This window comes from Nuphar pumila, chromosome 17 (assembly GCF_984573655.1).
Source record: "Nuphar pumila chromosome 17, dmNupPumi1.hap1.1, whole genome shotgun sequence".
NCBI lineage: Eukaryota > Viridiplantae > Streptophyta > Magnoliopsida > Nymphaeales > Nymphaeaceae > Nuphar > Nuphar pumila.
Genome location: NC_143265.1, coordinates 23,954,743 through 23,979,202, shown reverse-complemented (window position 1 = coordinate 23,979,202; position 24,460 = coordinate 23,954,743). Strand labels below are relative to the sequence as shown.

Below are 24,460 nucleotides of genomic sequence, written 5' to 3'. Positions count from 1 at the left end.
TCCAATAAACGAATATAGACTTTCACTTATCGGATCCATCCACCTAGAGTTGGGTCGGTTCCACATATGACAACATGAATCTAGTTAGATGAAACCGTAGTCTAATGTACCATTCTCATAGGTAATATACAGAAAGGAAAAGAATCGAGCCAGAAATGGAGATTTTTGAAACAAGTATTTAGTTGGTCATAGATGACAACGACTCAGGGAATTAAAATAGGGACTTCTCGGTTTTTTTACGAACGCAGGGCATCTGCCCCTATCCGAAATTCTTAAAACCCCCAAATCAGGAATTTGGGGTTTTTAGTAGTATAAGCCTTTTTAACAAGGTCCGAAAATCCCCTTAGCAGACATCCAAAAATCATCCCCTTAGCAGAAATCAGAACCCCCCCCCTTCGAAACAAACATACCGAACCTTCTAATGGAAAATCATAACCCCGTTTTTTTTTCTTTTGTTTCCCACGCGCATACCCAATCACATTCCATAGCCCACAAAAAGAAATCACAGCATCCTACCATTTTCCGGCGAAGATGTTGCGGCAGCCACGAAAGGAGGTCGATCGGCCTGGACAACACCACCACTAGAGAGGTCGGCTTCTCCCGGCAAGGCTCCGAGCTGCAGGCCAGAGATCGGAGGGCGATTCGAAGGTTAGAGAGATAAAGGAGAGTGAGAGAGAGAATGAGATAGCGAGAGAGGGAGGAAGAGGGGTTCGGGGGTCCCCCTTTGTAGGAGGGTGGCCACCCGAAAAGGAAGGGAACCCTACCTTCCCGGCGGCTGCGGTGTGCTCCCCCACCTCCCCATCTCCTTACGTGTTAGGGTTCAACTGAACCCTAACACCCGATATATCGAGGGAGGGGTTTTCCCCTCTTTCTTTTGCCTATCGGTCAACCCATATCGGGTTGCCCCCTTTTTAATCCCCTTTTGTTTTCATTTTACAAGGTGTGGGCCGAGTTCGGGTCCGAACCGCGACCCGCACTCAGGATCCAACAATGTGTTGGATCCGGGTCTTATTTAAAGATGTGGACCCATAGTTGGGTCCAAACCCCACCTAATGATATATATATATATATATTATTTATTTTCTTATTTACATATATATGGATATTTAATAGGTTTATATGTATAAGGGTATTACTTAAGTACGGGTTCTGGATCCGAAACTTGGATCCGTGCCCAAATCAGCCTATATTACGCATAAAACTTTAAAAATTTTGTGGTTATTACACTAGAAAAAGAAAGAGAAAAAGTCAAGAATAGCTCTTTGACAAAGAGTATCTTCTGAGTGAAAATAATAGAACATTCTGAGAAATCCTTCATTCGTGCATTCATATCATTCTGAAGGTTCTATAGGAAGTATTGTAACTTTCTGTTATTCACTGTATTCCTTCTTTGTTGAAAGAAGAAGACCTCTGTGAAAGATGGTGTGCTCCTTCTCTGTTGAGAGAAGAAGACCTCTATGAAAGAGGGTGTTCCCCTTCTTTGTTGAGAGAAGAAGACCTCTGTAGAAGAGGGTGTGCCCCTTCTCTGTTGAAAGAAGAAGACCTCTGAGGAAGAGGGTGTTGTACTATTTATCCAGTAACTCGGATGTTATAGTAGAAAGCTCAAGTGGTTTGCTTGGGGACTGGATGTAGGTCAGGGTCTTGACCGAACCAGTATAAATTTTGTGTTTTATGTGTTGTGCCTTATTGCATTCTATTTTTAATTTATCGATCTATTTAGTATTTTACTATTCACCCCCCCTTTAGTGGAATTTCATTTGGTATCAGAGCAGGTTTGCTGGTTTCGATATAACAAGTCTCACAACACAAATGGCATCTACTTCTTATGCTCTGGAAATGCAAAATGACTATATTTCTCAAGTCCATAGATTTTGCTGTATGAAAAATTATTGAGCATCCATACACATCTCCATCCGCAGACTATAGCTTATGGTCTGATGAAGAAAAGAAAATGGCAAATCTAAATGCAAAGGCTATGAATGCCTTATATTGTGCCGTTGATCAGAATGAATTCAACAAAATATCTATTTGTGAATCTGCTTATGATATTTGACATTCTTTGGAGGTTATTCATGAAGGAACCAACAAAGTAAAAGAAGCCCAAATCTCATCTCTAGTTCAAAAATATGAGATGTTCAAAATGAACAAAGATGAACCCATCACAGAGATGTTTACAAGATTCACCAACATCACCAACGATCTGAAATCTCTGGGAGAAACTTATTCCCAGATAGATAAGGTAAAGGAAATCTTGAGATCTCTCACAACTGACTGGGAGAAAAAGACTACTGCAATTGAAGAAGCTCAAGATTTATCCAAGCTTACCCTAGATGACTTGATAAGCAATCTTATAGCCTATGAAGTCCATATGAAGGAAAGAAGAACAACCTGTAAAGAAAACTCTAGCCTTCCCAGCCCTTTCTGAGAATGAGGACTCAGAAAAAGAATCTGAAATTGCACTACTCACCAGAAAATTCCAGCGCTTCATGAGAAAGAACCGACTTCCAAATAAGCACAAGGAAAGAAAAGACTCTAAGGAAGATGCCAGGTCACATGAGACGTGACTGTCCTCTTCTAAAAAGAAAATCCAAAACTGAGGAACCAAAGAAAAGGTTCTTCAAGAAAAAGGCTCTGCATGCTCAATGGGATGATTCCAAACCATCCTCAAGTGAGTCAAGTGATGATGAAGCTGAAACCGCCAACATGTGCATCATGGCAGAAAACTCTGTAAGTGAATCCCTTGATTTTTTTTTGAAGAACTTCAAAATGCTTTTCAAGAACTTTTTGAAGAACCAAGAAAAACAATTCTCAAAAATAAAAATTTGAAAATCTAGAGCTCATGCAGAAAAATGGAAAACTCAGTATTGAAAATTCTGAGTTAAAAAAGAAAAATTGTATGATTACTTGTGAAATCTCTTCTACTAGCTCCAAAACTATAAATCTTCAAGTAGAAATTTGAGAACTAAAAAGTAAAACTGAAAACCATATGAAAACGGTTCTCAAGTTTACCAAAGGGAAAGAGAACCTGGATAAACTCCTATCCTCTCAAAAATTCTCTTTTTACAAGAATGATATTGGTTATCCTCACATGAATAAACCTTCTTGTATAAATAAAAATACTGTTTTCATCAAAGGTTCTGCTGAACCTAAGCAGGAGCATTAGAACTTTCATACTTTATACTCCTCTAAAGTTATAGACAAACCCAAATCAAAATGGATATGGGTTTCCAAGTCTAACAAAAAGGGACCCGATTGGGTACCACAAAGAATTTTTACTTAATATTTTGCAGGCTCCAAAGAAGAAGAACAGATGGATACTAGACAGTGGATGTTCAAAACATATGACAGGACATCCAGATCTTTTTGATGTTCTTCATCATAAAGAAGGAGGAACTGTCACCTTTGGAGATAACAACAAATGTTTGATAATTGGTATTGGTAATATCGATAAACCTCTTATCAAAATGTTCTCCTTGTTAAAGGTTTAAAACATAACCTCTTAAGTATAAGTCAAATGTGTGACTCAGGTTATAATATTAGCTTTAAACATGATGCATGCCTTATAGCAGACACCAACGAAAATATCATTTTAAAAGGTATAAGAAGAAATAATATGTATGAATTATACCTAGAAAACATTACTGAACATTGCCTTATAGCTAATAATGACACTCAACATTTATGGCACATGAGAATGGGTCATGTCAAATCAAAATACATGTCCAAATTAGCTAAAAACAATTTAGTACGTGGGTTACCTAAAATACATTTTAAAAAGGACTATTTTTGTGATGCATGTCAACTAGGAAAATTGTCAAAATCATCTTTCAAATCAAAAAATATTGTCTCAAGTAAAAGACCTTTAGAGCTTCTCCACCTGGATCTTTTTGGTCCTTCTAGAGTAGCTAGTCTTAATCATAATAAATATGCTTTTGTCATTGTAGATGATTACTCAAGATTTACTTGGGTAATATTTTTGAAAAACAAAAGTGATACATTTTGTGAATTTGAAATTTTATGTAAAAAGTTACAAAATGAAAAATCTTGTTCTATTATAAAAATCCGTAGTGACCATGGAGGAGAATTTGATAATGAACTTTTTGTAAATTTTTGTAACTTGCATGGTATTTCTCATAACTTTGCCTTCCCTAGAGCTGCACCTCAAAATGGTGTAGTAGAAAGAAAGAATAGAACCCTTCAGGAATCTGCTAGAACTATACTCCAACATAATAACCTTGCAAAATATTTTTGGGCAGAAGCTGTTAATACTGCATGCTATATATCAAATAGAGTTATTATTAGGCCCTTATTAAATAAAACTCCTTATGAATTATTTTATGACAGAACTCCAAGGATAGACTATTTTAAAGTCTTTGGATGTAAATGCTTTATCCTTAACACAAAAGATAGCTGGATAAATTTGATGCTAAATCTGTTGAAGGCATATTCTTAGGATATTCAAGTCATAGTAAAGCATACAGAGTTTTTAATAAGAGTTCAAATACTATTGAAGAATCTATGCATGTCAATTTTTGTGAAACTATTGATCAATCTGTTCATAAGCAGACTAACGATGATGATATTGAAAGTACAGATTTATTCTTAAATAACACAGCTAAACCCAATGAAGATGATCTTTAAAGAACATTTGCCGAAATTAGAGATCATCCTCAAAAGCATATTTTGGGAGACCTGTGAACACCCCAAATTTTTTTTCAAAGTTTTGAAAAAATGACCCTTTTGCCCCTAACCCCGTTTTCTGAGAAAATCAAGTCATTTCTTCAGATTCTCTGAATTAAAATCCATATTGATATATTCAAAATCAACTCCGGATCCGAATCCAGCAGTTTAAATCCATATTTCCTCAAAATCCGGATCAAAACCCATTTCTGAAGAAATTTTCTCAAAATAGTTTTTAAATTCTCAGAAAAATCCCCTTTTTTAAATATTTTTGCAAAAACTAAAAAAAAAATAGTTTTAACCTTTAGTTTCTCGTAAAACTTTAGGATTTTATTCTGAAAATGCAAAAAAATGCAAAGATAACACCAAAAACCAAAACAAAGTTGGAAAATTTTTGAGAAGGAGCAAATAAGTTTAAACTTTTAAATCAATTTTTTTTTTTTTAAAAAGACCTCGGAAGCCCCTTTTTGTAAAAAATTTGAAAACCAAAGGGGGTCTTTTGCAAAACCCTCTTTTAGGGTTTTCCTTCGTAAGGAAGAAAAGGAAAACAGCCGCCCCTCTCGATTTTTTTTCTTCACTCTCGCCTCTCTCCCCTTCTCGGCTTCCATCTCCAAACCCTCCATCGCTCGAACCCTTCCTTCCTCCGCTCATCTCCAACGACCTTCTTCTCGAATCCTCTTCCCCTCCCTTAAAAGAGCACGCAAGGCTCTCTCTCCATCATCCATCTTCACCCCCGCATCTTCCTTCATCTTCAGCACCCGTTATCACCCTTTCCTATCCTCATCTTCACGGAGTCTCCCCTTTTTCCTCTGAGTCCTTCCCCTCAAGGTTACAAAAGAAACATCCTTCTCCTTCCTTCGGAATCCCTGCAGATTCGGGATCGCTCTTCACCCTTGACCCCCTTGTTTCCTCTCTGGTGTCTTCCCCGGAGCAATTGAAGGAGCCACGATCCCCCCTCCAAATACTCCGATAAGTACCTCTTCCTTCCCTCTTTTATCCCATTTTCCTTGATTTTTCATGTTTTTGCCCCATTAGAGCATCCACGTAGTATCGATCTTGCATATAGCAAGTGTCGATCTATGTAAATATGCAATATCAAAAGGAACAAATGCGTTCCAACATTTTTTATTACTCTTATCGGATTCCGTAAGGTTATATAGTTCAGTTGAACCGCAATCCGATCTTCCCACCAGTTTGCAATTTTATCTGCGTCTTTGATTTCCTGTTTAAGTTATAATCCTCATATTCTAACATTTTCTCTCTGCTTTCTTTGTAATTCTCCTCGATTTTCCTCAGTTCATATGAGTTTAAATATGTATTTATGTTATTTAGATGCAATCCTCCCTTGTGATTTCGTTATTGGTCCCTCATATATGCCACAGGCACCATGTGATTCAAATTCTGCATCGTAATAGCGTGTCTCTCTCTCCCTGACTCTTTCGCTCTCTGTTCTGTGATCTCAGGGAGAGAGGGTTGTGTTTGTTCTCTTTTTCGTTTCTTTTTGCTTTTTTTTTTTGCTTTTTGGTGGTGAGGGGATCATATCTCATGGAGGTTGCCGACGACCAGAGGAGAAGAGGACGGTCCTGCTCTTGCTTCTAGAACGTTCCTTTGACGAGGTTCATAGAGCTGAAGCACGTTAAAAGCTTCCCACTGTCATTTAATGAGGCCCTTGACAATGGACAAATAAAACATCATATGTGATGGAGCTCCAAAGCCTACAGGTCGAATTACACATGCAAGGTCAGCAGCTATGCGTGCTGCTATTGGAGCAATCCCCGCATGGGCATCTTCTACAAAGCAATGGAAGAAACCAATTCCCCATGGATATTCTAAGAGGGCGGCCATGGATGAAAACCAAACTGCTCTAGGCATTCCCAACTTGCAGAATAAGAGGCGGGCTGTGCTGAAGGACATTTCCAATGTTATTTGTGAGAGTTCATATGCTAACTGCATTAAAACAACCAAACTGAAGACTAAGAGTTGCAAGAATATTAGGCAGAATACTGGAATGGACTCCAAGATTGCTTCCTCTGGTGAGGAAGTGGTGATAGAGTTTCAAAAGAAGGCAGAAGTAGCAGAGTGTCAAGAGAAGGCAGAAGTGATTTACAGATTGACAATCTGGTTGACCTTGAGCATAAGAAAATGAATAAAGTCCCTGAACATACTTCAGAAGTTGTGGTCTTTACTGACAAAGGTGATGCAGTCAATAACAAACGCATGGAGATGAGGGAAGCATCTACCAGTTTGCACTTCACAGACATTGATATTGACCACAAGGATTCTCAAATGTGTGCAGCCTTTACACCCCAGACATTTATGCTTACTTACAAGAAGTTGAGTGAAGCAACATCCATCAAATAATTACATGAATATGGTCCAATGGGATATTTCTCCAGCTATGCGTGCAATTCTTATAGACTGGCTTGTTGAGGTCTGTGAAGAATATAGGCTTGTTCCAGACACACTTTATCTCACAGTCTACTACATTGATAAGTTCCTCTCTGACAATTCTGTTGAAAGGAAGATGCTACAACTAGTTGAAATTACATGTATGTTTATTGCATCAAAATATGAAGAGATTTGTGCACCTCGTGTGGAGGACTTCTGCTTGATTACAGACAATGCATACAATAAGTAACAAATTTTTGAAGGTTGATGTTTTGGAACATTTGTGCTTTGAGTTGGCCACACCAACTATAAAGACCTTTCTCAGGAGGTTTCTACGAGCAGCATAAGCTTCATACAAGATAGATCGTATATTTGCATTGGAGTTCCTGGCAAATTATCTAGCAGAACTTACATTACTTGATTATGGATTCCTGAAGTTCCTTCCTTCTCTTATAGCTGCATCTGCCAAATGGACACTCGATCAATTATCATATCCTTGGAATTTAACCCTTGAGCACTACAGGAATCATAAGGTATTGGATCTAAAAGCTGCAGTATTTGAAATTCATCGTTTGCAGGTGGATGTCAAGGCCACGGCTTCAAAGCCACCTCAGATGCCATCACCTTCACACGGTTCCAAATTCTGTTTGCCCAAATTGTGAATCCTGGTGACTGGTGGAGCTGGATTTGTTGACTCCCACCTAGTAGACAAATCAACAGAAAATGATAAAAAAAAGAGATTTGTAGAGGGATGCAGTTGTTCGTTTGCCAAAATTCCTAGTTGATGGGCTATTCAAATACGTTGCTGGGATTCATCAGCCATTAGCTTGTTCCAGCAGTATGTGGTGATTGCCTCGTCGAAGAATCTTCGAACTCATCACCACCACCATGTCCCTCATAATGCCCTGGTTGTTCCAAATTCAGGGATGATCTGCTGAAAGTGAAGATCAAACTCTGATTCGCTTCCCCGGAATAAGGGATATTGCAGATGCTGGACTCCAAAATTCAAGATGCTCGTAAGAGGAATTTTCAATGCCAAAGCTGAGAGAGAATCTGAAAAGCATCTCATAGAGATTAATCATCCGCTTCTGTGAATATCATCTCAAGCTACAACAGTTCATCTCCGTAATTGCAGAGCCAAATGCTTGGTCAAGTTCAGCAGCTGCAAGTAAATATTTTGAAAAGCCAACTTGTAGGCCCACCATCCTTGGTATCTCATGTTTAAAGGAGACTCCAAGCCTTTCTGGTCCTAAGGATCACGTTGCTGCAGGTCAAGGTACATTTTCTTTCAACAAAACTATATGAGACTGTCATCATGTTGTTATCTGCTACTAGTAATTCTTTAGTAGCATTGGACGAACTTGGTCGAGGAATATCAACTTTAGATGGTCGGGCGATTGCGTAAGTACAAATTCTGATTTCCTTTAACTGTCGCTGCTTACCGATTTTGTGTTGATTTAGTTCTCCAAAGATTGCTGCAGATCAATTATTATTGGCATTTTCTTAAAAAAAAACAAACAAAAACAAAACAACAACAACATTGATATTCTGCATATTCTCTACTCACGCTATCTTCATTCCACCTTATCTATCCCCACTTCTACCATTATACATGATTCACATACTCACCTTAGCAGCAGTACCCAGTGTATATGTCACCACAACGTCACCCCTTCACTTGTACAGCTTGTAATACCTCAACACTTGCCTTTGCATAGTGTTTCACTTCATCTTCCTGCTAGTTTCCTGCAAGTGCATATCCACCTGTATCCATCTTGTTGTATTATCCTCACACCTGCAAAAGGTACAAGACACGGCTGTGGGTTCTTTGAATCCACAATAGCACAAAAATACTATTGCTTACTCCTTGTATCTATAGTAACACATGGCAACTGCTATGTTCTTCATTCCATAGCTGTGCAAGGCACAGTTCTCCTTTTTCTTTTTATTATAAACTAGTACAATTCAAAATAACGTTGTACTCCTCCTGTCAGGCAAGACCCTGTCATCCACTTTGCGATCCGCCACAGCCCACCATGAGTCGCGATTCCTATCTTTTCGCAGTAACCCTATGAGTCACCATGGTTCCATGAAGTGTACAGCAATTCAAAGAATGGTTGTGCTTTGTATCCTTCACATCAACTTCAAGAGTTGTTGTGTCATTTCAGGTTACACAGCATTACCTAGAGTTGCTGCAACTCTTTGAGCTGCTATAATTTCCTTGGCTACATTACAGTCGAAAGAGTTGATGCAACCCGTGCCTCCTCCATAGCAACTCAACGAGTTGCTGTGATTCCATTACTTGTACAATAACTCTTACAAATCACACCACTCACCTTCCTGCTCGTTTTACCATCATACCAGCTGCCTTTCATTTTCATGCTTCCACTTCACAACATGAATACCATCATCAAACAAATCATACCCACCTATGGCAAAACTCCTTCAGCTAACTCTAGCTCCCGCTGTAGCCATTACACAACACTTTGCTGTGGCCACCAGTCAGCTCCACCTTTGCCTTACTTCACCATCCTTATCATCTGTCAAACATCCCTTCAGTTCCCATTCAGCCTCAGCAGGGCTAAGCACTGCAGTAGCTTCCTTGCATCTGCCAAAGACAATCATCGTTGTGATGATTTTCCTGCATCTACAGCACCTCCTTGAGTTGTTGTAGCTTCATGTTTAATTGTTGTAAATCACAATCAAACTCACAACAAACTCAGTTGGTTGTATCTGTCAAGCACACTCTCATCCACCTACACAAAGTACATGTTATATATATATACATATATATATGTATATGTACTCATGTATATGTAAGTATATATAAGCTCTCATGTATATATATGTATGTATATAGGTATGTATGTCATTCTTCATCTTTTTCAGCATGTATATCTTGATATATGAACATTTTACCATTAACATCCATGTGATATGTGCCATTTTCTTCTCTTTTCATTGCTAACCTGTTTGCTTTGCAGGAAATATGTGGATAAAATTGTCATTTGGAGTTGTAAAATTGATTCTATGAGTTGTAATAGCTAGACTTTAATGAGAATTTACATTCCTTGCTTTAGGTATAATGAATGGGCATTGTAAATATCATTGAATTACTTGTTTTTCATACATTTTGCCTTTATTTTTCAAATTCTCACAAATGGGAACACGAATGGCACGTGCACCATTTTGTAAGAGATAATAAATACTAAGTTGATGATCCACATCAATGGCCATAGTCAGGGTGTGGACAAAACTTAGCATTTTTATCTTTTACAAAATAACACTGGATCCATTTTCGAAATTCATCATATTTTTTTAAAAATATTTTCTCCTTTTATTAGAATTTAACTTAAAATTAACTCAAGATATATACCAATGGCCATAGTCAGGGTATATTGAAGGTTAATTTCATTTTAAATTCTATAAAAGCACTAAAAGGGTATTTTATCCTTCATTTGAAATTAGATATGACTATTATATAATACATTCAATAACCATAGTCAGGAGTGTATTATATCATTAATCCTATTTAAATTCGTTTGAAGAATGAAATATGATTTTCAAAATCCAATTTCAAACTTATTCAAATTCATTCATCATTTAGGGTAGAATTGCATCATATTTTCAAAATTCTCTTTCAAAACCCCAACTGATCTCGAATATCTTTTCTTAAGTCTATAGTTTAATTCATTCTTCTATCTTAGTTCAAAGATTCAAATTCAAAGTTCAGAGTCCAATTTGACTTTGAAATTTCAAAATTCAAATCTTTATATTCTTGATTCATTCCAAATTCAAGCTCCAAATTCAAAGTCCAAATTGACTTTGAAGGTCATTTATAAATTCAAATTCTCAAATCAATTTTGAAATTCCAAAATTCCAACTCAATCCAAACATCCAATTTCAAAGTTCAATTTAACTTTGAAGTTTCTGATCCATCTTCTGATTCAAAATCAAGTTTTCTTCAAGTTTTAAAACAAAGTTGAGATTGATTCTGAATCTCAAAATCCAAACATTCCTAAGTTCCATCTGGGTTTTCAAAACCCAAATCCATCTTTAAAGGTCCTATTTGGACTTCTAAAAACCCAAATCCAAAGTTAAATCCTAATCTCAACTTGGATCCAGATTTCCAAGTATAAACTCCATTCCGCCTTGGATCTCCAATTACAGATCCAAGTTCCATTTTAGATCCAGATCCTCATTCCACTTTGAATCTCCCATTACAGATTCAAATTTCATTTTGGATCCAGATCCTCATTCCATTGGATCTCAGATTCAGATCCAAATTCCAATTCTTAGGATCCAGAATCCAACTCTACTTTGGATCTCAGATTCATATCCAAATTCCAATTCTTAGGATCCAGAATCCAACTCTACTTTGGATCTCAGATTCAGATCCAAATTTCAATTCTTAGGATCCAGAATCCAACTCTACTTTGGATTTCAGACTTTAGATCCAAATCCATTCTAGGATCCAGAACCCAATTCACCTCGGATCTCGGACTTTAGATCCAAATTCATTCTAGGATCCAGAATCCAATTCTACTTTGGATCTCAGACTTCAGATCCAATTCCCTCTTAGGATCCAGGGCCCAACCCTATCTTGGATCTCTAACTTCATATCCCAATTCCATTCCAAATCTTGAATCTGATTCCATTCAAAATTCCAAAATCCAAATTCCACTTTAAATTCCAATTCTTAAAGCCAATTCCATTTCATTCAAACCAAGTTCCTATTTCGGATCCTAAATCCAAAAATCAACTCAAAACTCTATTCAGAATCCAGAACTTGGATTCGGATTTCATCTTGAAATTCCAACTGTTACAAATCCCATTCCTCAATTCCTTTAGATTTCCCACATTTCCTTCTAAAATCAAAACTTCAAAATTGGAATTCAATTCCATTCCAAATATTCATCCAAGTTCAAACTTCTAAATTCAAAGTCCATTTATGACTTTGAAAATTTCCTTCATTCTCTTTTTATTTCAAGACTTCAAGATCAATTTCCAAATTCCAGATTTATTTTCCCAAGCTCTTGATTATTCTAAAAACTTAGAACTTTAATCTTAAGTTCTAAGTTAGAAAACATTTCTTCACTTTATCGGATTCACTTGGGAATTCATCAAAACATTTTCAAAAAGAGCATACATCTTTGCATTTGCACAAGCATGATTCATTGTGCATTTTAGACTTAGGATAAATACTTAGATAATTTCTTAGCAAAGCAAAAGGCATTGATTCGACCCTTGGTTCGATTACCCCTGGTAAAGGCGCCAGGAACGGTCGAACCTCGTACCGACGAGCGGATCCCGTCTCCCAGTTTTCCCGCAAATATTTCAAAAACGGAGGCGAGTTATTTCAAATATTTTTAAAATTAAGGTCAAGTGAAACCCGCAAAAGAATTCCTCTTCTCTTCTCTTCTTTCTTTTCTCTTCTCTCTTTCTTTCCGTCTTTTATCTTTCTCCCTTCAAAAAGGAGGAAAATAAGAGGTTGGAAAGGGAAAGAGAAGGAAGAGAGAGAACATTACGAGAGGAAAATTTTTGCGATGATCACAGTTTTGGCGACCGTGATGAGACTCATCTCCGTCCGGTCGAATTATGCCTTTTCTTTTGCTTTGATATTGTCTAAGTCTTTATTCTTCAAATGTCAGCTATATTTCCATGCAAACCTTAGGAAGCCTAGATTCTGTCCTAAGCTGACATCATTGCATATAGGATCTAAGTATGGTTTGGTAGGACCATATTGAGGAGATTATTCCATGATCACATTAGACTTAGGTCTGAAATACAACTCTCCTCAATTCTAAGGATTGAATGCAAAACAATGTATGCAAGTATATGCTTCTCTTCATTTTAATATATCTCTTTAGGACTTGCATTAGAGCCTTCTGATTTCTTGCATGTTGCACATATTTTGAAAATCTCCTTACCTATATTGTCTCGGTCTTCACGTTGCTGGGCTTTCTCATTGAACTATAGTTCGGGAGAGAGCCTCACAACTGGACCACTTATTTGGGTTCGCGCCCCCCTACCACGTACCTAAGGGCCATAGTCCGAGGTATATCGGTAGGTGCTCAAGGATGTTGGGAAGCCATTACCTTAGAACCGGAGGAATATTCCTATGCCACGTACTTCGAGCTTCGGCTTGAGTATATCGGCGTATCTTGATTGGAATCAGATGATTTTTGAACCCTAGAGTTAGGATTAAGGTCCTACAAGCCATTTCAAAATATTGCATTTAGAGTCTGCCTCTAGGGAGTGCCATTTGTGCATTCTTGTTTGTATATCTATGATTGTATGATATTTTATATTCCCTATATTTTTCAAAACCCTGGGTATATTATTATTCAAAAAATTTCCTCCTTATTTTAAAACCCAGGTATATTTACCTTTTTCTTCTCTTAATTTCTTCTAATTCTTTTCTTGATCTTGCCTGCAATTCTTCAAAAATTTTCTTTTCTATATTCTATTCCTTACCCTCATTTACAATAAAACATCTTTTGTCAGGATATGTCCTTTTCAAAAAGTTTTATTTACACTTTACTTGTCTATCCTTTTTCAGAAAAACAGTGCGGTTGTCGCAAATTTTGATGACAACCCAATCCCTCGTAATGGGATGTTTTCATCTTCAGATTATGATTTCTTCCTTTATTAAAATTTCTTCCTAGATCTTTTCTAAAAAAGCCCATTTATGCTCTACAGAGAGTATCAGCGCTATCAGTTGAGTCAGGCAAAGCTAAAGATTACACTGCTCTAACGTCCCAAATTACAAGCAAAGAGAGTAAGGAATGGATTCTCAAAAATCTGTCAAAAATGGAGTTCAGGACAGCAAAAGTGAGATCGATCCTGCGATATATCAATTATTCAAAAAGATGATGGTGGAGATATTATCTGAGCAAGCTGAAGCTAGTTGCCGAAAAGCTCCCACAAAAGGAAAGGCACCTATCACCTTCCCCATAAATGAACGCAGCCATATCGGCGCAGGAAATGCTAAAGCCAGCAACCAAGGCAACCAGGGCAGCAACTTGGGAGAGTGTAAAAGCCAGACTGGGAAATATTGTGAAAACCATGATAGACCTCTTCAATGCAGTCCTCAGCAAAAAGGCAAGAAGCAAGAAGAGCCAAAGCGCAAGGATTGGAGCAAGGATCGAGATTTCACTCCTTTAGATGAACCGCTTGACAAAATCCTCGAATACATGTTGTCCAGTGGATTACTCAGGCTTCCGAAAGCTGCCAGCCCTTCCACAATCATGGGAAAATATATAGACCAATTTTGTGGGTACCACCGAGCAATAGGGCATGACACTGAGCATTGCTTCATCTTCAAGAATATAGTTCAAGACTGCCTTGATAAGAATCTCTTTATCAAAATCGAAGAAGAAAGACGTCTAGATCTCCTAAACATGCAAGATCAGTCCAGCTACCAGGTAGAGGTCAGCACTCGGCCGAGGTCAAACAAGCCGAAGAAAGCAAAGCATGAAGGTTGGGGTCATGATCATCAGTTTACCCCTCTAGGTCAGCCGATCGAAGAAGTTCTCAAATACTTGCTTGAAAAAGGCATGATCAAACTCCCAAGAAAGGTTGATCCTCCTGTCATCATGGGAAAATGAAAAGATTGCTTCTGCAAGTTTCATCGAGCAAGGGGGCATGACACGGAGCGCTGCTTCGTCCTCCAAAACCTTGTGCAAGACTACATTGATAAAGAGCTCCTGGTGCCAGAGGAAGGAGAAGAGCAGCCTGCAGTTTCAACTGGACCTTTTCCAGACCAATCAGAGAATTGAGAATACCAAGAGTTTTTCGCTTTCATCCCTTTCTGTCAGTCGCTTTGTAGGGGCAAGTCAGCCCAGTCTTTGTGACTCTTTTTAGTTAAAATACTTGTAAATATTCAGTTCTGTCATCAACTTTTGCTTATCAATGAAATGTCGATTTTCTTTATATCTTTGATATTCAATACTTTCTTCCTTTTGCTATATTGGGCATTAAAATTTCTTTTTCAAAAATTCGGGACAATCCTGACATCATTCATGAGAGAAATGATATTACCTATGAGGGTCTTTCAAAAATCATGAAAATTTTAGTTCAAATATTTTATTACAACCTTTTTCAAAGATCAACCCTTGTGTTGATCATATTTTTCTGCAAATTGATTTCAAATCATTGCATTTCAAAAATCAACCCTTGTGTTGATCATATTTTCTAAAAATTGGTTTCAAACCATTATATTCAAAGATCAACCCTTTTGTTGATCTCATTTTAAAAAAAAAAAAAAAAAATTCATTACATTCAAAGATCAACCTTTTTGTTGATCTCATTTTTTTTTCAAAATTTGATTTCATTACACCAAACATCAACCCTTGTGTTGATCTCACTTTCCAAAAATTTGATTTCATTCAAAGATTAACCCTTGTGTTGATCTTATTTTCCAAAAGATTGATGTCATTACATTCAAACATCAACTCTTGTATTGATCATATTATCTAAAAAGTTGATTTCGAATCATTGCATTCAAAGATCAATCCTGGTGTTGATTATGTTTTCTAAAAAAATTGATTTCAAATCATTGCATTCAAAGATCAACCCTTGCGTTGATCATATTTTCTGAAAAAGTTGATTTTAAATCATTGCATTCGAATATCAACCCTCGTGTTGATCATATTTTCTACAAATTGATTTTCAAATCATTGCTTCAAAAAATTAACCCCCATGATGATCTCTCATGAATGATCCCCTTTCAAAAGATTAGCTCTCGTGGTTGATCCTTCTTTCCAAAAAAAAGATTTTCCCATCTTCTTCTCTCATTTTAAAAGATCCCACATGCAGGCAGGATCAAACTCTTTTTCTCGATTTTTTATCAACCTTTTGTTTATCCATCGTTATCAGTCTTATCAATTTTTTATTTATATTAATTATTCATCCATTTTTTTCTTCTTGATTCTTATTTCAAAAAATACCCTTTCAGGTTAAGGGATAAACCTGATGCCTCTTTTCCATGAGGTATTTCTTTTTCCTTCTTTTCTTTCTTTCTCCCCCCTTTCAGGTTAAGGGATAAACCTGAAACCTCATCCTACGAGGTCCTTCTTTCTTCAGGATAAGGGATAGTCCTGAATGTCTTTTTCTTTTAAAGCTTCATTAATCTCTGCTAAATCTTTTTTTCTTCATCCAATTTTATCAATTTTTATTTCTTAATTAAATTTTAATTCTTCAAATTCTTTATCAAAGCATTTTCATCAACTTTTGCCTAAAATTTTATTCCTTTCCCATTCAGGATAAGGGACAATCCTGAAACCCCTCATAGGAGCAACAATGCTACCTGTGAGAATTCTTTTACAAAGATAATTTTCATAAAATTTCCTTGATTCTTCTCTTTCGTCAAATTTCCCATCAATTTTCTATCTCTTCTCATCAGTTCTTCTCAAAATTTATTTTTCTCCCCAGTCAAGATAAAGGGGGCAATCAGATTGCATGCAAATAAATTCAGTCCTCTAAATGGTCATTTTCAATCCTAGGTCCGGTCCTCGCACTGGCAAAATTTCAAAACTCAATCTTTTGATTAAAAACTTTCTGTCAAAAACCCTAGTTCTCACTTGAGCTTCTCCCTCTATTCTTTCATTTGAAGTTCCGAGTTCCGACTCAGACTTCCTTTTGAATCCAATCCTCGCATTAAAAATTAATTATTTCTTTAGAAATTTGAATTTTCAAAAAATCGGGTTTCTCTTTATATCCGAGTTCCAGCTCGGGTTTGTCCCCTATTATTTTCGTTTGAAGTTCCGAGTTCCGACTCGGACTTCCTTCTGAATCCAATCCTCGCATTGGAAAACAATCATTTCTTTATAAATTCAAGTTTTTCAAAACTCGAGTTTCTCTTTATCTTTTATCCGAGTTCCAGCTCGGGTTTTTCATTTATTATTTTCGTTTGAAGTTCCGAGTTCCGACTCGGACTTCCTTCTGAATCCAATCCTCGCATTGGAAAACAATCATTTCTTTAGAAATTCAAGTTTTTCAAAACTCGGGTTTCTCTTTATCTTTTATCCGAGTTCTAGCTCGGGTTTTTCATTTATTATTTTCATTTGAAGTTCCGAGTTCTGACTCGGACTTCCTTCTGAATCCAATCCTCGCATTGGAAAACAATCATTTCTTTATAAATTCGAGTTTTTCAAAACTCGAGTTTCTCTTTATCTTTTATCCGAGTTCCAGCTCGGGTTTTTCATTTATTATTTTCGTTTGAAGTTCCGAGTTCCGACTCGGACTTCTTTCTGAATCCAATCCTCACATTGGAAAACAATCATTTCTTTAAAAATTTAAGTTTTTCAAAACTCGGGTGTCTCTTTATCTTTTATTTTCTGAAGATTCGAGTCCCAACTCGGATTCTCTTCTTTTTCAAAAAAACCCAACTGCCAGGCGAGACCTTCTTCCAAATTCCAGCCTTCCGGCTAATCCATTCCAAAAATTCAGGTTTATTCTCTTTAAAAATTCTTCTTTCCCCTTCAGGTTAAGGGATAAACCTGATGCCTCCTGATAACGAGGTATTTTATTTTCTTCCTTCTCGGTTCAAGATAAAAAGATGAATCCTGAAAACAGACCACTTCAAAGGATCCAACAATCATTGGTCATATATTTCCAAAAGATCCAACAATCGTTGGTCATGTATTCCTAAAGGATCCAACACTCGTTGGTCACGTATTTCCAAAAGATCCAACACCCGTTGGTCATGTATTTCCAAAAGATCCAGCATCTCGCTGGTCATGTATTTCTGGAGGATCCAGCATCTCGTTGGTCCTGTATTCCAAAAGAACCAGCTCCCGCTGGTCGTGTGATCAAACCCTTAGGGTGCGACTCCTCAATTCTATCATTTCCAAAACCTTCAAGTTCTCCAATCTCACAATTCTATCAGTTCCCCAACCTTTGGTTGCAATATCTTCAGAATCTCATCAACCCTCGGGTTATAATTTCTCAAGTTCAATCACTTTCAAACCATCAGGTTAAATCTTTCATATTTGAAATCCAGTTTTCATAACTGGTCGGGATTTGAAATCCAGTTTTCATAACTGGTCGGGATTTAAAATCCAGTTGTCATAACTGGTCGGGATTTGAAATCCAGTTTTCATAACTGGTCGGGATTTAAAATCCAGTCGTCATAACTGGTCGAGATTTGAAATCCAGTATTTTTCACTGGTCGGGATTTGAAATCCAGTATTTTTCACTGGTCGGGATTTGAAATCCAGTTTTCATAACTAGTCGGGATTTGAAATCCAGTTTTCATAACTGGTAGGGATTTGAAATCCAGTCGTCATAACTGGTCGGGATTTGAAATCTAGTATTTTACACTGGTCAGGATTTGAAATCCAGTATTTTTCACTGGTCGGGATTTGAAATCCAGTATTTTTCACTAGTCGGGATTTGAAATCCAGTATTTTTCACTGGTCGGGATTTGAAATCCAGTGTTTTCACTGGTCGGGATTATCAAAAATCCAGTTTCTCATAAACTGGTCGGGATTTTCAAAACCTAATGTATTTCATCAGTCCAGTTTTCTAAAGTCTGATTTCTTACACCATTTCTTTAAATTACAGCTAAATGTCTCATCAAAATCTATATTGAGTGATTATTTCACAAAGAGTTCGTGAAAACTTTGCTAATTCGCTAAAAGCATTCGTTGATTCTAAATATTCTTACTGCACAAAAGAATTTTCTCAGATTACCTCCAGTACTTCCTTCCAAAAGGTGAAACTCTTTGCGAAAAAGAGGTAAAATTCAGATCTTTTCCTGTTGATCAACCAAAAGGATGTGAGAAATATCCTCGATATGATCAATGAAAGAAATCTTCAATGATGTTGAAAAGCCAGAAGCGAATTGATATTGATCTTGGCCATGGCGCATGTTTTAAAATGATTTTCTGACAATCAGGCAGTGGAAATATCTTGAGCTATAAAAGGAATCCACTCAACCCATCCCTTCTCATTCTCGTTTAAAAGTTGCAATCAAATATCCGCAAAAGGGATCTCTCAATTGTTGTCAAGATGAAGGCGAATTAAGCGAGTAGATCCCCGGGGCTAAAGAATATTTGAAACATCTCCAAGATGACGGAGTTTGTGATGGATCCTTCCAGGGAAAGTTCGGATCACTGTCGAGATGAAGGCAGATGCGATGAACCTACCGACAAACCCTAAAAGATATTTGATTTCAGCTACATCTAAAGACCTTTTTGAGCTAATATCATATAGAATCCCTGAGATAAAAGAAGGATCAGAACATCTCCAAGATGAAGGAGTTTGTGACGTACCCTTCCCTGAAAAAGAGAGAAAAGTCAGGACCCATCCAAATGAAGGATGACGTGAAAAACCGAGAAAGCCCAATGACTCAAAAAGAGTGCAAAAAGATCATCGTGGGAAAACACCCGGATATCAAACTGCCAAAGTTGTCAGAAGTCATCTTTTCTCATGCAAAATTCTTTTATCAATATCTCTTCATTTCTTGGTTTTATGAAATTAAGAATATTTCTTTTATTCTCATATCAGGGAAATGGACAACTTCCTTGAAAAAAATCATCAGCGCTAAAATTTGAATCTGACTCTTAGAACTGAGGAGTTAACCTCATTTGGGGGAAATACTCTAGGTAAAAAGAGGGAATATCTTTTGCACATGCGTGCCTATTTCCAAGCATTTGAATCAGCTATAATTTTATCTTATTGGCAAAATTTTCTAGCTATTCCAAGAATGAAATGAACATTTGATATCTATTCTGATGCAACCTAGCGTTGTTTATATCTTCCAGAAGAGTTGCCTCATTCAGTTGAAGTATCTCTTCCTGTCCCATTGCGGTTTCTTCAGTCAAGGATTTCGTATGGTGTTCCCCCACTCAGGATAAGGGTCAAACCTGAACCATTCGCGAAAGATCATTTGATTTCAAAAGCTATTTCAGTCTCAACAATGAGGCACCCACTTTCTTCCCCTTTTCAAAGCTTTAGGGAATCCTATATTTTCCTCCTCTCATAAAATCCCTTTCGGATTTGTTCGTCCAAGTTCCGAAGGTCCCATTATGGTTTCTCCATTTGAGAAATCCGTATGGTAGATTTCCTATCCAGGTTAAGAATTAACCCGGAACCTCGCTTCGCGAGGTATCTTCCTTTCAGGTTTGGGTTAAACCTGAGGCTCGTTCCAACAAAATTCCTCATTTTAACGAGATGATTTCCTTCAGTCCCATCATGGCTCTTCTCATTGAGGAATCCATGCTTTGTATATCCATCCAAGAAAGGATTTTACTTGAGCTTCGTCTCATGAGGCATTTTTCAAAAATGTCCCATCCAGGTCCTCGTGTATTCCTTTCCTCATTTCAAATTCAAATTTTGATATATCTTCGTCCCATCCAGGTTAAGGGCTAAACCTGAATCATTCCAAAAAAAAAGTATCTTGTCTCATCCATGAGACCTGATCAAAATTTTCATTTCCCACCATTTCAGAATTTCCATCCAAAAGTCCCATCACGATTTCCTCATTTTCTACTCAATCATACCATCTTCGAGGATTTCGTCTCCCCAAAACCATTCAGGATAAGATTTCAAAGCCTGAAAAACCATATTTTCAAAATAATTCTTCCACACCCAGTTCAGACCTGCTGAGTGAGGCATTTTCAAAATTTGGAGTGTTGTCTTTGCCACTAAGCTCGGCTCTCAACCGGCTTAGTAGCAAAGAGGGGCATATGTGAACACCCCAAATTTTTTTTCAAAGTTTTAAAAAAATGACCCTTTTGCCCCTAACCCCATTTTCTGAGAAAATCAAGTCATTTCTTCAGATTCTCTGAATTAAAATCCATATTGATATATTCAAAATCAACTTCGGATCCAAATCCAGCAGTTTAAATCCATATTTCCTCAAAATCCGGATCAAAACCCATTTCTGAAAAAATTTTCTCAAAATAGTTTTTAAATTCTCAGAAAAATCCCCTTTTTTAAATATTTTTGCAAAAACTAAAAAAAAAATAGTTTTAACCTTTAGTTTCTCGTAAAACTTTAGGATTTTATTCTGAAAATGCAAAAAAATGCAAAGATAACACCAAAAACCAAAACAAAGTTGGAAATTTTTTGAGAAGGAGCAAATAAGTTTAAACTTTTAAATCATTTTTTTTTTTTTTTTAAAAAAGACCTCGGAAGCCCCTTTTTGTAAAAAATTTGAAAACCAAAGGGGGTCTTTTGCAAAACCCTCTTTTAGGGTTTTCCTTCGTACGGAAGAAAAGGAAAACAACCGCCCCTCTCGATTTTTTTTCTTCACTCTCGCCTCTCTCCCCTTCTCGGCTTCCATCTCCAAACCCTCCATCGCACGAACCCTTCCTTCCTCCGCTCATCTCCAACGACCTTCTTCTCGAATCCTCTTCCCCTCCCTTAAAAGATCACGCAGGGCTCTCTCTCCATCATCCATCTTCACCCCCGCATCTTCCTTCATCTTCAGCACCCGTTATCACCCTTCCCTATCCTCATCTTCACGGAGTCTCCCCTTTTTCCTCTGAGTCCTTCCCCTCAAGGTTACAAAAGAAACATCCTTCTCCTTCCTTCGGAATCCCTGCAGATTCGGGATCGCTCTTCACCCTTGACCCCCTTGTTTCCTCTCTGGTGTCTTCCCCGGAGCAATTGAAGGAGCCACGATCCCCCCTCCAAATACTCCGATAAGTACCTCTTCCTTCCCTCTTTTATCCCATTTTCCTTGATTTTTCATGTTTTTGCCCCATTAGAGCATCCACGTAGTATCGATCTTGCATATAGCAAGTGTCGATCTATGTAAATATGCAATATCAAAAGGAACAAATGCGTTCCAACATTTTTTATTACTCTTATCGGATTCCGTAAGGTTATATAGTTCAGTTGAACCGCAATCCGATCTTCCCACCAGTTTGCAATTTTATCTGCGTCTTTGATTTCCTGTTTAAGTTATAATCCTCATATTCTAACATTTTCTCTCTGCTTTCTTTGTAATTCTCCTCGATTTTCCTCAGTTCATATGAGTTTAAATATGTATTTATGTTATTTAGATGCAATCCTCCCTTGTGATTTCGTTATTGGTCCCTCATATATGCCACAGGCACCATGTGATTCAAATTCTGCATCGTAATAGCGTGTGTCTCTCTCCCTGACTCTTTCGCTCTCTGTTCTGTGATCTCAGGGAGAGAGGGTTGTGTTTGTTCTCTTTTCCGTTTCTTTTTGATTTTCTTTTTTTTGCTTTTTGGTGGTGAGGGGATCAGATCTCATGGAGGTTGACGACGACCAGAGGAGAAGAGGACGGTCCTGCTCTTGCTTCTAGAACGTTCCTTTGACGAGGTTCATAGAGCTGAAGCACGTTAAAAGCTTCCCACTGTCATTTAATGAGGCCCTTGACAATGGACAAATAAAACATCATATGTGATGGAGCTCCAAAGCCTACAGGTCGAATTACACATGCAAGGGCAGCAGCTATGCGTGCTGCTATTGGAGCAATCCCCGCATGGGCATCTTCTACAAAGCAATGGAAGAAACCAATTCCCCATGGATATTCTAAGAGGGCGGCCATGGATGAAAACCAAACTGCTCTAGGCATTCCCAACTTGCAGAATAAGAGGCGGGCTGTGCTGAAGGACATTTCCAATGTTATTTGTGAGAGTTCATATGCTAACTGCATTAAAACAACCAAACTGAAGACTAAGAGTTGCAAGAATATTAGGCGGAATACTGGAATGGACTCCAAGATTGCTTCCTCTGATGCAGAAGTGGTGATAGAGTTTCAAAAGAAGGCAGAAGTAGCAGAGTGTCAAGAGAAGGCAGAAGTGATTTACAGATTGACAATCTGGTTGACCTTGAGCATAAGAAAATGAATAAAGTCCCTGAACATACTTCAGAAGTTGTGATCTTTACTGACAAAGGTGATGCAGTCAATAACAAACGCATGGAGATGAGGGAAGCATCTACCAGTTTGCACTTCACAGACATTGATATTGACCACAAGGATTCTCAAATGTGTGCAGCCTTTACACCCCAGACATTTATGCTTACTTACAAGAAGTTGAGTGAAGCAACATCCATCAAATAATTACATGAATATGGTTCAATGGGATATTTCTCCAGCTATGCGTGCAATTCTTATAGACTGGCTTGTTGAGGTCTGTGAAGAATATAGGCTTGTTCCAGACACACTTTATCTCACAGTCTACTACATTGATAAGTTCCTCTCTGACAATTCTGTTGAAAGGAAGATGCTACAACTAGTTGAAATTACATGTATGTTTATTGCATCAAAATATGAAGAGATTTGTGCACCTCGTGTGGAGGACTTCTGCTTGATTACAGACCATGCATACAATAAGTAACAGATTTTTGAAGGTTGATGTTTTGGAACATTTGTGCTTTGAGTTGGCCACACCAACTATAAAGACCTTTCTCAGGAGGTTTCTACGAGCAGCATAAGCTTCATACAAGATAGATCGTATATTTGCATTGGAGTTCCTGGCAAATTATCTAGCAGAACTTACATTACTTGATTATGGATTCCTGAAGTTCCTTCCTTCTCTTATAGCTGCATCTGCCAAATGGACACTCGATCAATTATCATATCCTTGGAATTTAACCCTTGAGCACTACAGGAATCATAAGGTATTGGATCTAAAAGCTGCAGTATTTGAAATTCATCGTTTGCAGGTGGATGTCAAGGCCACGGCTTCAAAGCCACCTCAGATGCCATCACCTTCACACGGTTCCAAATTCTGTTTGCCCAAATTGCGAATCCTGGTGACTGGTGGAGCTGGATTTGTTGACTCCCACCTAGTAGACAAATCGACAGAAAATGATAAAAAAAAGAGATTTGTAGAGGGATGCAGTTGTTCGTTTGCCAAAATTCCTAGTTGATGGGCTATTCAAATACGTTGCTGGGATTCATCAGCCATTAGCTTGTTCCAGCAGTATGTGGTGATTGCCTCGTCGAAGAATCTTCGAACTCATCACCACCACCATGTCCCTCATAATGCCCTGGTTGTTCCAAATTCAGGGATGATCTGCTGAAAGTGAAGATCAAACTCTGATTCGCTTCCCCGGAATAAGGGATATTGCAGATGCTGGACTCCAAAATTCAAGATGCTCGTAAGAGGAATTTTCAATGCCAAAGCTGAGAGAGAATCTGAAAAGCATCTCATAGAGATTAATCATCCGCTTCTGTGAATATCATCTCAAGCTACAACAGTTCATCTCCGTAATTGCAGAGCCAAATGCTTGGTCAAGTTCAGCAGCTGCAAGTAAATATTTTGAAAGCCAACTTGTAGGCCCACCATCCTTGGTATCTCATGTTTAAAGGGGACTCCAAGCCTTTCTGGTCCTAAGGATCACGTTGCTGCAGGTCAAGGTACATTTTCTTTCAACAAAACTATATGAGACTGTCATCATG

The 24,460-nt window shown here is 37.7% G+C and overlaps 2 pseudogenes; both read left to right on the top strand.

Annotated features, from left to right (window-relative positions):
* Positions 1 to 6,822: 6,822 nt before the first annotated feature.
* Positions 6,823 to 7,730, top strand: LOC149811805 (cyclin-A2-4 pseudogene; annotated as a pseudogene).
* Positions 7,731 to 22,897: 15,167 nt separating this feature from the next.
* On the top strand, positions 22,898 to 23,928 carry LOC149811804 (cyclin-A2-4 pseudogene; annotated as a pseudogene).
* Positions 23,929 to 24,460: the final 532 nt, after the last annotated feature.